Source organism: Poecile atricapillus, chromosome 8, assembly GCF_030490865.1.
Source record: "Poecile atricapillus isolate bPoeAtr1 chromosome 8, bPoeAtr1.hap1, whole genome shotgun sequence".
In the NCBI taxonomy this organism is placed as follows: Eukaryota; Metazoa; Chordata; class Aves; order Passeriformes; family Paridae; genus Poecile; species Poecile atricapillus.
This window is the reverse complement of record NC_081256.1, coordinates 18,116,594-18,128,723: the sequence shown is the minus strand read 5'-3', so window position 1 is coordinate 18,128,723 and position 12,130 is coordinate 18,116,594. Positions and strand designations below refer to the sequence as shown.

The window sequence follows — 12,130 nt, the reverse complement described above, 5'->3', positions numbered from 1 at the left end:
TATGACAGGGACAGAAACTGCTCCAGCTCAGGATATAATAACCAAAGTGGTTGATACCTTGGACACACAAGCCTTTACCAGCATCCTTCATGCAACCAACAGTGAGCTGAAAACACCTACACAGATGGAGAACCTCAATCCAGGTATCAGTTTCCAAAACGTTTATGTTTCACTCAAGCTATGGTACTTCAGAGTGTGATGAAAACCAGTTCAGAATAAGAAATGACCTACAAAACATTAAAATCCCAAAGATACTGGGTGACCCATTCCAATGCCCTCCCAATGGCTGAGCTCCCCTCCAGCTGATGCTGGTGTTTGCCAGGAAGGAAATTCCCCAGAGATGCTCCTCCAAGGTCCCCAGTCCTCAGCATCATAACCCAGTACATGACAGCAGCAACTCATGCCACCAGCAAGGGAAGTGAAGGGCCCTTTAAAAAATGCAATAAAACAAGAGAAACAACGTTTTGGTAACATACCTTTTATGATCTACATAGTTGCTAGAAATAAACATAAATAACCTCAACAGGTGCTACCCCAAGACAACTGTTCCAAGTAAGAAAATAAAAGTCAAAAAAGCTCCACAAATTATTCTTTAATAACTAAAAAGCAAGTAAATCAAAATCAGACCTGTACAGGGTGTACTTTCACAGCTTTACATACAAAGAGCTACAGTCATGCTTTCATCTAGCAGTATCCATTTCTTTGTAAGCTTTTCACAATACATAACAGAAATAAAATCAATTTTAAAATGGGGCTGAATTCAAGTCTTTAAAAATAAAAACTCAAATGACATTGATTTGAACTCTTGTTACCTTTTGTGATTCTCCATCTTTATTTTCATTTTTTAACATGTATATAATTTGTTACCATAGCAGATTTTGATTCAAACATTAAATTGTGACAAAAAAGGGAAAAAGTTTGGCAGAAGGTGGGAAAATGGCTGATTATTAAACCTGGCTACATTTGGTACATAAAATACTGACATACAATGGTCTGGGCAAGAACAGTCTATTAGATTAGAAAGCTGACAAGGCTCCACACGCTAGTGACTCTGCCAGTGTACCTATCCAAAAAGAAAACCAGCATCAACAGTAATGTTTGGACCCTATCATGGTCAGATGTGGATGTATTCAGCTCTTAAATTTCAACTGCACCAGATGTGTGCAAGTGTGCAACTGCAGCAGGAGTTCATTTCCTTCAACCCCTTCAAGTTTTGCCTGCATTTCTTTCTCTCCCGGTCTTTCTTTGGAGAGCATGAGATGTGGTTTGGGTCCTAAATTAGTATGTTTTCTATATGTAAAGCAGCAGACAACATCAAATATATCTTATGACAGGAAACACTTCTCTAAAGATGTGGCACTGGGAGGGTTATGCTTGAAGAGTTTACGTGGTTATTAAAGAAGGCAGCAGATACAGATTTTATTTTAAATGCTCTATGCTAAAATTGCCACGCTTCCCCCAAGCTAGAGGACGTACACTGCTGCCACCAGCAGCACAATATTCCAGCTGTGACTACCTAAATCCCCAGTCACAAATTTCCTTATGGATTTGCAAAAGGATTTTTCAGTAAAGTTTTCCAGAGTCCACAAAATCATAACCTCCACACAGAGTAGATCAGCAAAATGTCCAGATGCTGGCAAGCCTGGGCAATAGGATTTGTTTTCTTTTTATGGCCAAGATACATTATTTAGGCTGAGCTCATACATAACAGAGCAGGGAATTTCACCCAAAATTTCTCATATCACACCAAAATTTAGGGAAGCTGTACATCACAAGACTGGAAAGTCACATAAGACTTTACAAAATCGGGAGCTCAATGGATACAATTACTCCATTTAAGATGATCAGAGGTGCTGGCCAACATGAGCTCACCACACAGATTCCAAAGAGCAGGATCCTTCTGTCTATGAGCAGCAGAAAATCCAACCATGACATATTAAGCATTTCTTACAAGTGGCATGTCAGACTGAAGAATCTGATGATATTGCACTTTCCTATCACTTCTAACATTATTGCAGCATATCCATGGCACAATGTACACAGCTAGAACGGGTCAGCTCTGATCACAGACACAGAGCAAAGCAAATACACAATTGGCTCAGTCTATCATGTAGTCATATGTGCAGTACAGAGTCCCATTTCCTGGCAATGCAGCTGGCCCTGCATGGATCTAGAAAAATAAGATTCCCCCTTGTTACATATGCATGAAATGTATGACCCCATTGATACAGAAACATCATTAAAGGCCCTTAAAGGACCTTAACTTCCAGATCTAGGACACAAAATGTCGACCTTATGGTGGTTATTTTTACATGCTCTTTAATAGTAATTTAAAACAAGTTTTAATAAACATTTTGATGAAAGTCAATTGTTTCAATGTCCTGAAGACAGCGTCCAAGTTTTCTTCCAGCTTAAAACAGACATCTGTCACTGAACAAGCATCAAGTTTCTGCCCCATTGGTGACTGGTTTAGTTTGTAAAGTCATAGCTGACAGAACACAAGATATTTGAATCAAAATCCCATTTAAACCATAAGTATAATAAAAACCAGCTAGTGGGCAAAACCATCCTGGCGTGGGCCTGTACAATCCGGACAGCGGAGCACCCAGCCCAGTCTTGAAGTAGTAATTGAATGACCAAGTGTCCTGACTCAGAAGGAATTTGTTCCAACAGAAAACTGAACTGGGAATCTGTGCTTCTGAAAGCACAAGGGTTACCTCCTGTGCCACAGAAGAAATGGCCTCCTCTGCCAGAACCAATCTCATATCTGTCCTGTTAGATCCCAGCTTTTCACAGACTTTCCACTTAAACCTCCACACAAAGACAAGCTCAGGCCTGGTTACTCTCAGATGAGGTAGAGAGTTTTTGCTGCTGCTTCCTCAGTCCTGTAAACTGAACATGACCAGTGATTTTCAATAATCTCTGTGCTATTAACCCCAGGCTCTTTCCAATAAATGTACGAAGCCCCTGAAGTGTTTAAGCCTGACACTAATAGGTTTGCTTTTCCTTCTTATTCATTTCTGATTCTTACAAGCAATCCATGAATCCACATAGATCTGAAGGAGTGACATGACTGCTGGACTAAACAGTGCTGGATGAATGCACCTTGCATGGCTAAAAACTTTCCATGTAGGGTCACTGCTTTCAATGGAACCTTGTGCAAAAAGACCTCCTTTACTGAAAACATATGGCAGGTAAAGAAGAATTATCTTCACTACAGCCAGTTTGGACAGAGTCAATAAAAAATAAATTCTTCATCTCACTCAAAAAGCTGGAAAAAGTGTATTTCCAGAAGAACACTGAGGCAAAATGGAGATTATATTTCTACATAAAAGCCTGTAAAGTGTCTTCTAATGAGTACTCAAACCCAGAATGTGTAACTTGCCCAAAAGATTTTAGAAGTGACAAGCCATTAGTGGTAACTCTTTTCACTGGGACAGACAGATGATGCACAGAGGCTCATCATGCTTGTACAGAAAGGTGCAGTCAATTCACCAGCAAGTGGGAGCTGAAGAAGGTTCATAGCACACAAAGAACTCACATTGAACAGGGAGGGCTAAACAGGGGAACAGCTAGAAGGGAAATAGGTGTTAGCCCAAGCCTACCTTCTGAGGCTTGCACACCAAGGTAAGATGCCTATCTTTGTTTGAGCACAAATACTTTGATCAAACACAAGTTCTGCTTTAGCCAACGTCATTATGCTCAATACTGGGTAGGGAGACAAAGTTTAGGTCAGAGCTGCTGGTCCTCTCTGAGCCTTGGTTAAGCAACAAGTCTCAGAAACAGGTTAAAAGCAGTTATTTCAAAAGGAGGACAGCTGAAAACAGGGGCTTTGGACCAAATTACCATCCCCTCGTTAAAAGAACCGTTGCTACCACAACACTAATACAAACACCACATTTCATACCAGTGCTGTGAACACCTGCATCTATTCGTCTCCCAGCTTTTGCCATATTAAACAGGCTTCACTTAAAAGCTGGTTCCCTAATGTTCCCTCACAGGGGAGCAGGAATAGAGCCTGGCTAACACGAGGATGCTGTCACAGCTCATACACACATACTAGAGCCAAGCTACCATAAATATTCTAAGGAAGAGCTTTGCTTTTCTGAAAAGAGTAACCAAACAAAGGCTGGCTCATTCTAGCTCCTTCTTGGATAAAGAAAGGATGGCACTTACAAGAAAAGAAACACCTGTCCCAAGCACCCTTCCTTCTCATAATCCCACATACATCAAACAGTACTGGGAAGACAACAACTCAGTAAAAGTGACTAGCCTCAGTAGGAGAAGATATGGCATTACTTTTAAAATAACAATAACGTTATACTGAGAAGGTTTGTTATGGTTTGGGATTGGATTTTTTTCATTACAGTCTTTTAATTCTAAATCACTGGAAACACTTGCTAACAGCTCCCAGGATAACTATTTTATATTAACAGCACATTATAGTTTATATTTCAGACATCACATTGGATGCAATAATCATACAAACATCCGTATTAAAATCTCTCCCTCTTGATTAGGAAAAGACTACTTGTTCCTCCCCAATGGATTCTGTTGTTCCCAGATGTCACACACAGTTTTGTCACAGCAGTCACTACAATACCATCCTGCTTGTGGATTCAAAGGGTAAATGATCTGAGTACACAAAGGCTTCTTGGAAACAGTGACTTTTCAGAATCTGCTCTGATTTGCACCCACTGCAGCAGGTGACAAGTGGGAAAGAAACAAATTAAATGTAAGGTTTGTGTTTTGAAAACAAAATATCGAGACAGATCTTCAGTATGGCAGTCAAACCTGCTGAGACCCCAAAGCCACCTTGACTTCCCTTCCCACAATCCTGCAACTCCTCTGCTCAGGCTAACCTGCAAAGTCAGTTTTTACTGCAGAGTTAACTTAAATAATCAGACTGAACATCCATGTTCAGTCCAACCTGAGCAGACAGCCCTACAACCAGGTCTGTCAGGTGCTGCACAAGAAACAGAATGAATTGTAGAAAAAACCCCATATCTCAAAACAGCCACCACAACTCACGACTTCTTTCTGCTTCTACCAATAAACCTCATTCCTGAGCTGGTCACTCATCTCTCTGTGCTTCAGGCTGTACCAAAGCAATCTAGGTTACAGCGTGTTCCCTCCAAGTCCATCTGAAGTCCTTCTCCTACCATCTTGCACAAATAACTAGAAAAACAAGTGGAAAAGCATCAACAAGGAAAATTCTAAAGATTGACCTTTCTGAATCCTAAAGCCAAAACAAGAACTGTCTCCTCACCATGTATTTCCACTCCCTATCTGGTCTCTGGCCTGTCATTTGCCTCTGAAAGCTCCCCATTCCCATTCCTTGGCCCTCATCCCACACCTACTGTCTGCTTCCAAAGGTGTTTATCTACACCTCATTATCACTGACCAGGAGACAGCTGCCTCTGCCCCTGTCTCTCCTCAAGTCTACTCCTGCCTTCAGCCCCTTCCTGCCACTTTTCTGTGGTGACCCTGGACCTATTTCTCCAGAGTCTGGCTCTTGCACCTCTGCCTGTAGGATACACACTACTGGGATGTGGACCATGTTTCCTCAGGTCCATTTCATCTGGCTCTCCTAACAGGATAAACAGCTCCATCTGTACACTCCTGCCATTTGTACTCTCTAACAACTGCTGAGAAGCAGGAAAAAGTTGTCAGAAATAGCTGCCCCTGCTCAGCACAGGTACCCCACATGTCATGGATCAACCACTGCTGAGGGTAACAGTGTCAGAGGTATGGGGAAGGACAATGCCCTCGATTCCCTTGCAGGGAACACTCTACCACCTCCTTTGCAGGCAAGCCAGTGCTGCTGGGAGTCACTACCAAAGAGCTGTGTATTGCCATAGTCAGACCAACAAACTTGTTCCACACTTTCCACTCCTGCTGCCACCCCCAGGATTTCACTGGGTGCTAAAAAAACAGCCTCTATTTTCAGAATACCTCCTTATATTGCACTGACCTTCCCACACACATTTCCCAAGGCAGAGAGGTCCCTGGAGCAGAAGTGATACAGCAAACACCTCATCTCCCAGCTTCCCAGCCCGCATGCTACTTTATACAGCAAGATGTTGTCACACTTAAAGCACTGATGAATCCTTAGCCATAGCCCACCTCTCAAGTGAAAAAAGTTTGACCCCAGAGAAGCACAGAAGATTCACTTCAGCACCCAGCCTTTAACAACACCCAGGAATCAACCTCCCCCTGCACACTCACAAAACTCAAAGAAGCACAAACAGCTTCTTCATCTCCTACCAGCAAATTCATTTCATAAAAGAGGCCCTTAAAACTGGCAGCCTCCCTGCTGGACCCCAGCGAAATGTTCCTTGTACCTTGGGTCTCTGCATTGCCTGCTCCTCGCAAGACCTCCCACTTTGGTGCATCTCATGAGCTGTGTGTTGCACTCCAGGCCACAGCGGACTGGAAACAAGAGTGCAATGCACAGGGCCCAGCTCTGAGGTTGCCAGAACATATTGGTTTGAAACATCACAGAAAATATTCAGCTCCATATTTTCAACAGTAGCCAGGAAGAAAATGCATGGAACAGTTTTGAGAACTGTTTTTCAAAAGTCATTTAAATCAAATTATGCCCCATCCACACCGGCAGCAAAACCCTCTCTACTAACTGGAACTGGTTTTCTTTTCTTGTGTGTTTGTTCTTTTCTTTTTAGTTTAACTTTTCTTTTTTTGAAAAACGGTCTCCCAGCCATCTTTTTTCTGCACAGGCACTGCAACACTACAAGAATGGGTGCCAGGCCAAAACCTATGATGCACAGTCCCTAGAATAAATCACTCAAGAGGGGTGGATTAGAAGAAGAGAGCAACATAAGGTTACATCTTCAAAGGTATGATTCTCTGAAATCCCTGCATTTTCAGCACATTACTGCAAAAAGACACCCAGTTTGTATCTGATGTAAAGAAGCAGACAGGCTTTTGGATCATTTGCAACTTCAAGACAATACCATGAATCAATACATATTTTAAAAGATGCAATAATTACACAGAGCTTGAATGCAATCAGAAAAGAATCTACTTGTGCTGAGTGTGTATCATTTGAAAGCTGCAATGCCAAGCAAATCCACACCGTTGGCTTGCACAAACCAAAGTATTATCCATTACTGCCTTTTTTTAAAAACAATACAAGCATGTATGAAAAACATATTTCCTGGAAACAATTATACTCTTTGAAGATTTATTCAACATTTCACAAACCAAACAAGCCTGTACCCGCACGTGCCCGTAAGAAGAAAGTGGGCTGACAATGCAAACTAATCAAAAAGTACTGGAAGGGCTATCCAAGATATTTGCATAGCTATACTTCCCAAGGGTTTGAAGTTTTCTTCAGAACTGTATAAAAATTATTTCCCACGTGTCTAAGAAAATCTCTTACTGATCAACACTTTAACTCATCAAGGCAGGAAACAAATCAACCAAGCATCCACATATTGGGGCTGATACCTTAAGCCCCTCACTTGCAGGGTTTGTTCCTTTTGGTCAGGCTCTAAGTGCCAGCTCCAAGGGGTCTCAGCCTCACACATGTTGTGACACACTTTCAAAGCCCAGAATGAGACACCTGGGACAAAACACATACTGTTCAGGAAGTCCACAGGGGCCAAGAAAAGCAATAGAAATTTCCACAGTTAACTTGCATTACTGGTTGCCAGTAAGCCTCTTATTATGAAAACCCATAATTGGAAACTGTCATATTACAGAACAATTTATGGAAGTTTTCGGACTATGTATTCCCCAGTGGGAACTTCCTTTGACTGGTGTGTTCCATCAGCCCAGGCCTGCTTATTTATTCACACAATGGGATAAGAGCATCAGGAACCTAAACAAGTCATCACTGAAGCGTCACGGAGACTCCCACTCTAGAAGTGCTTCAAATAGTTCTTCATTTCTTAGCCTTTCCAGCCATCCGTCTTCATGGCTGCATTCAGTCAAATGCTGAACTGTCCTGTCTTTATTTCTTTTCCTTTTCTACGGGAACATTCTTGCACTTGTTTTGTGCTTCACTGCTCCTTTGAGGATATAGAAGGCAAAACACAGCTGCTCTGGGCTGAGTGCATCCCACTATGCCCATCTCAACTCCATAAAAAGAGCTTGCCAAAATTGCTTCCCACTCCTATGATCTCTACCTTGCCACATCAGGGAAACTGGCATAGATTAATTTCTAAATCAGATTTCAATTGCATTAAGAGATGGCTGCATCCAAGAACAACAGCCTCCTCCAAAGCCAGCATGATACTGCTAAAGTCACCCACACAAAACCACCCAGTGCTTCCCTTGCAAATACTCATGGTTTGGTGTGAAGGTAGGGAGATCTGGTAACAGGTGGTGGAGACACATTCCAGGAAACTTTTAGCAAGGGAAGACTGGAAATCCACTTTAACACTATATTTTCCATGCAGGAGCCAACAGGTACCATCTGACAGAGTGGTTCTATGAGCTCCATCCTCTAGGAAATGGACTGAGCCGTAACTACACCTATGTTTTGCCATGTTGTACTGCTGCCACTTCCAGTCATGCATGCCAAGACCACTATGAATCCAGTACCTTCCCCATCACCCCAGGATGGGCTGGAAAAGATTTGTGCTCAGGGGAAGCTGTGGCAGAACAGGGGCAGCCAGGCTGAAGAGGACCACCCGCAGATGAAAGGAACTGGAGAAGATAATCCCTGCAAGCACGGTAAGTGGAGGAAAAGAAAAACAGATGATTCACTGGGGATTAAAAGAGAACAGCTTCCTCAACTGCTGAGACCTTCCTGTGTCCCTTTAAAGTTGTTTCTGAAGAGAAGACAAGCTGTGAGGCAAATGTACTCCTTCACTTGACTTGGTATCAGCAAATTCTGACCCTGGACAGAATCTCTCTGCAACATAAATCACCAAGGGACTGTGGAAGACAAGAGGGAGATGACAGCAGCACAATTTTGTTCAAAGATTCCTTCTGCAAATACACAGACTGGGTTATCAAACTGGGAAGGCTCATCTGTGAGCTAAAACTGCTATGAGTCCATTTATTTGGGCAAGGAGTCCTTGAATGCCTAGTTAGAAAGTGCAGGTGGGATTGATTTCATATTAAATCACTATTACTGGCAGGAAATCCCAGGCTTCCATATCTATCTTAAACTTTCAACAAGCTCCTTACAAAGTACATAAGGAAAGTAATCCTGATCAAGGAAAATAATCCTGCTTTCAGTTGTCCATGACTTGAAAACTCACTCAAGCCAAGTTGCCCAGTTTGCAGCACTTGGCACTGTGCTAGGCAGACGTGCACACTCTGTCCTGAAGATGTTACACCTGAATTTCACACAGCTGGCAAGACAAAGTCCAAATGTGAAAAGAAGACTGAAAATAGCAAAGCATGCACATATGGTAAGGCAAAAACCACAAATATCTGAACAATTTTCATATATTAAGTATTTATTAAGTATTTTAGGTCATTCTGCTCCATAGGTATTAAAGAAGAGCATGGCAGAAACCCCCACTTTAGGTAGTTGTAAGAGGCAGGTGTCCCAGGAAAAAGTGAGGGCATATTTCCCCACTCAGAAAATGGGAATGATATCTGGTTTACATGCACATGTGAGGATTAATGTTTTCAAATACTTCAAACCATTATTTCACTCTTGAGGTCTTATCAGAGGCAATAACACATCAGTTAGGTTTGTATGAACAGAGGGAGGCTTTCTCTCTTCTTCCTACCTAGGGACCAAGGCTTAAGCACAGACCATGTTCAGGGTTTCAGAACCACAGATTTCACAGCAGAAACTCCCATAATTAAAGACCAGCATTAGTTTATTTACAGCTGCTGCTTGAAATAAAAGAAATAAAATAATAGAAATAAATGTCACACAGCTCTAAAAACAAAACACCCATTATTTTTTATGTTGCTGGGATAAAAAAATTATTTTTATTTCCACACACACAGCTAACAGGCTCATCACTAAACAGAGCAATTACTGAATTCCTATTTAAAGATGACCTGAGATATCATTCAGTTGTATCACACCTAGAAATATCATTAGAACAGCAGAACAGAAGCAAATCATGAATGACTCCACAGCTATAACCATAGCATAGGTATTTCTTCATAATTTTTAGGCACATACAAATAAGAATTTTTGACAATCTGTTTATCCATGCCTTTCCAAAATTAGTTCATACCTCAGACAAAACATTTAAAACCAAAATTTTAACTAGTTTAGAACCAAAATATCTGATTCCAAAATGTTTAGGTAATTGTCTATTATAATAACAAAAACCCTTGCAGTCTTCATAAAAATTTATTCACTGAACGTGCCTCCAGCAGCAAAACTAGTTCACCAAGGTGAAAGGTTTCCAGAACCTTTCTGTGAGATTTTTTTTTCTTATTATGCAGCTTCATTGATAAACACACAATAGCAATGGTACCAAAAAACTTTTAAAAAGTGAGCACAAAACCTGCCAAAGCAGAAGACATTCTAAAAGGAAAGGCACAAGAGCACCATCATTGGCTGTCTCCAGAGAATTGGTATGTCTGCCTATTCCTGCTGGAAGGCACAGAAACACCGGCTGAAGGCACAGGTTCCACACACCCCTGTCTCTGATAAAATGCACCTTCCCAGGGTTATTTGTTTTTCAGCTGTGCCCAGCTGCCCCAGTCAGAACCAGGCACACACCACTCTGAGTGCTGCACCAAACCATCCATAACACTGTGGATGCTCAACAGAACTTCTGTTAAAGACAAAGCACATTAACAGAGGGAAATAGCAGAGCACAAGGTGACACAAAGATTGCATTTGAAAGGAGCCCATCTTAATGGAAGTTAAAGCAAACTAGGATCTTAAGGCATAGTAAAGATGAGTGATGCTCAACATTTTGCTGAGGACTTATATTGCTGCAGTGTTTTTTCTTCTTCCAGTGAAAACAATCAGTATCACCAGGTTTCCTCCTGAAATGGGGCAGGGAATGACTGCTGGCATTTGCGTCACCAGGATCTGCTCATATTACTCAGTGACGAATCTCATTAAACAGCAGCACCTCAAGCAAAGAGTCTATAGTTCAGTTTGTTTGCATTTACCTTTAGCAACATGGCATGCTTCATTAAATTTTGAAGCAGTGTTTATTAGAAGAGTAAAATGCATCAGCATCCACCACCAGGCTTCTCAGCTTATTTTCATGACGTCAATATTCAAGGTTTATTTAACCCAGTGAAAATATGCATCGATTGAACATGGTCTCAGAGCATCTCCTGCAGCACTGAGAAATGGAGTAAATAGGAATGGCATATTTTTACTGCTTGCCTTCAGAAACAGATTTACCATCACCATAAAAAAAGCCTTTCCCAGTGGGGGGAAGGGCTGGCCACTACAGAGTTCCCTGCTTCTTGATACCAGGTACCTTCTGGTCTGTTTTTCCTGCCCGGCAACAAATGCTGTTCTGTGAAAAGCTTTTCCACAAAATTAATCATAAGTTACACTCAATTGTTATAACTCAGTTTAAAATATAATGCAGGACATGGGACTAACACTGGGGGTTTCTGTTGCGCTACTTCCTCAGTTGTGTTAACAAGAGATTTCAGTGTATAATTCACCTGTGTAACCTCAACTTACAAAGCACTTCAGGTTTTCCTTCCCTCTCTCAAAATTCATTAAAAAGTCTTACTTGAGCTGAGATGTTGTACACAAGTTCTCTGCCAAGAACGAATTTTTACAACTTAGTTTTAAGCTCCTTTAGAAAAAAAAAACCCCAGAAATTTATAATGGAAACACTGACAGTGCCCATAATCACAAGCACAGAAATTTTATTGCAATAGGTAGTTTGCATTCCATCCAAAAAAGAAAAGTTGGTCCCTCAACCAAATTCCACATGCATTCTGTAACAATGGCCAATTATGAGATCAGTAAAAACAGGTGCAAATAAAAAATACTGGGGATTTAAACACGGATGATGGCAGCATAAAGCCATCACCTTGGTCATTAAACTCTGATTGCACAAGAGTTTGGGTTTTTTTTAGAAGGTCTTGAATTACTTTATAACTCACTTCTCCTGGGCAAACTCTTTTCCTAGTGATCATCATAGGCTAACTTGGCAAATCTTCGAATCATGCTTCCAAGTCCTAACAGCTTGGCCATTCCCAG

General features: G+C 41.4%; 1 protein-coding gene across 4 annotated transcripts in view; it reads right to left on the bottom strand.

Moving 5' to 3' along the window:
* The window catches only part of DIS3L2 (DIS3 like 3'-5' exoribonuclease 2), a 186,528-nt gene that overhangs the window by 123,510 nt on the left and 50,888 nt on the right, over positions 1–12,130 (bottom strand). The window lies entirely within an intron of this gene.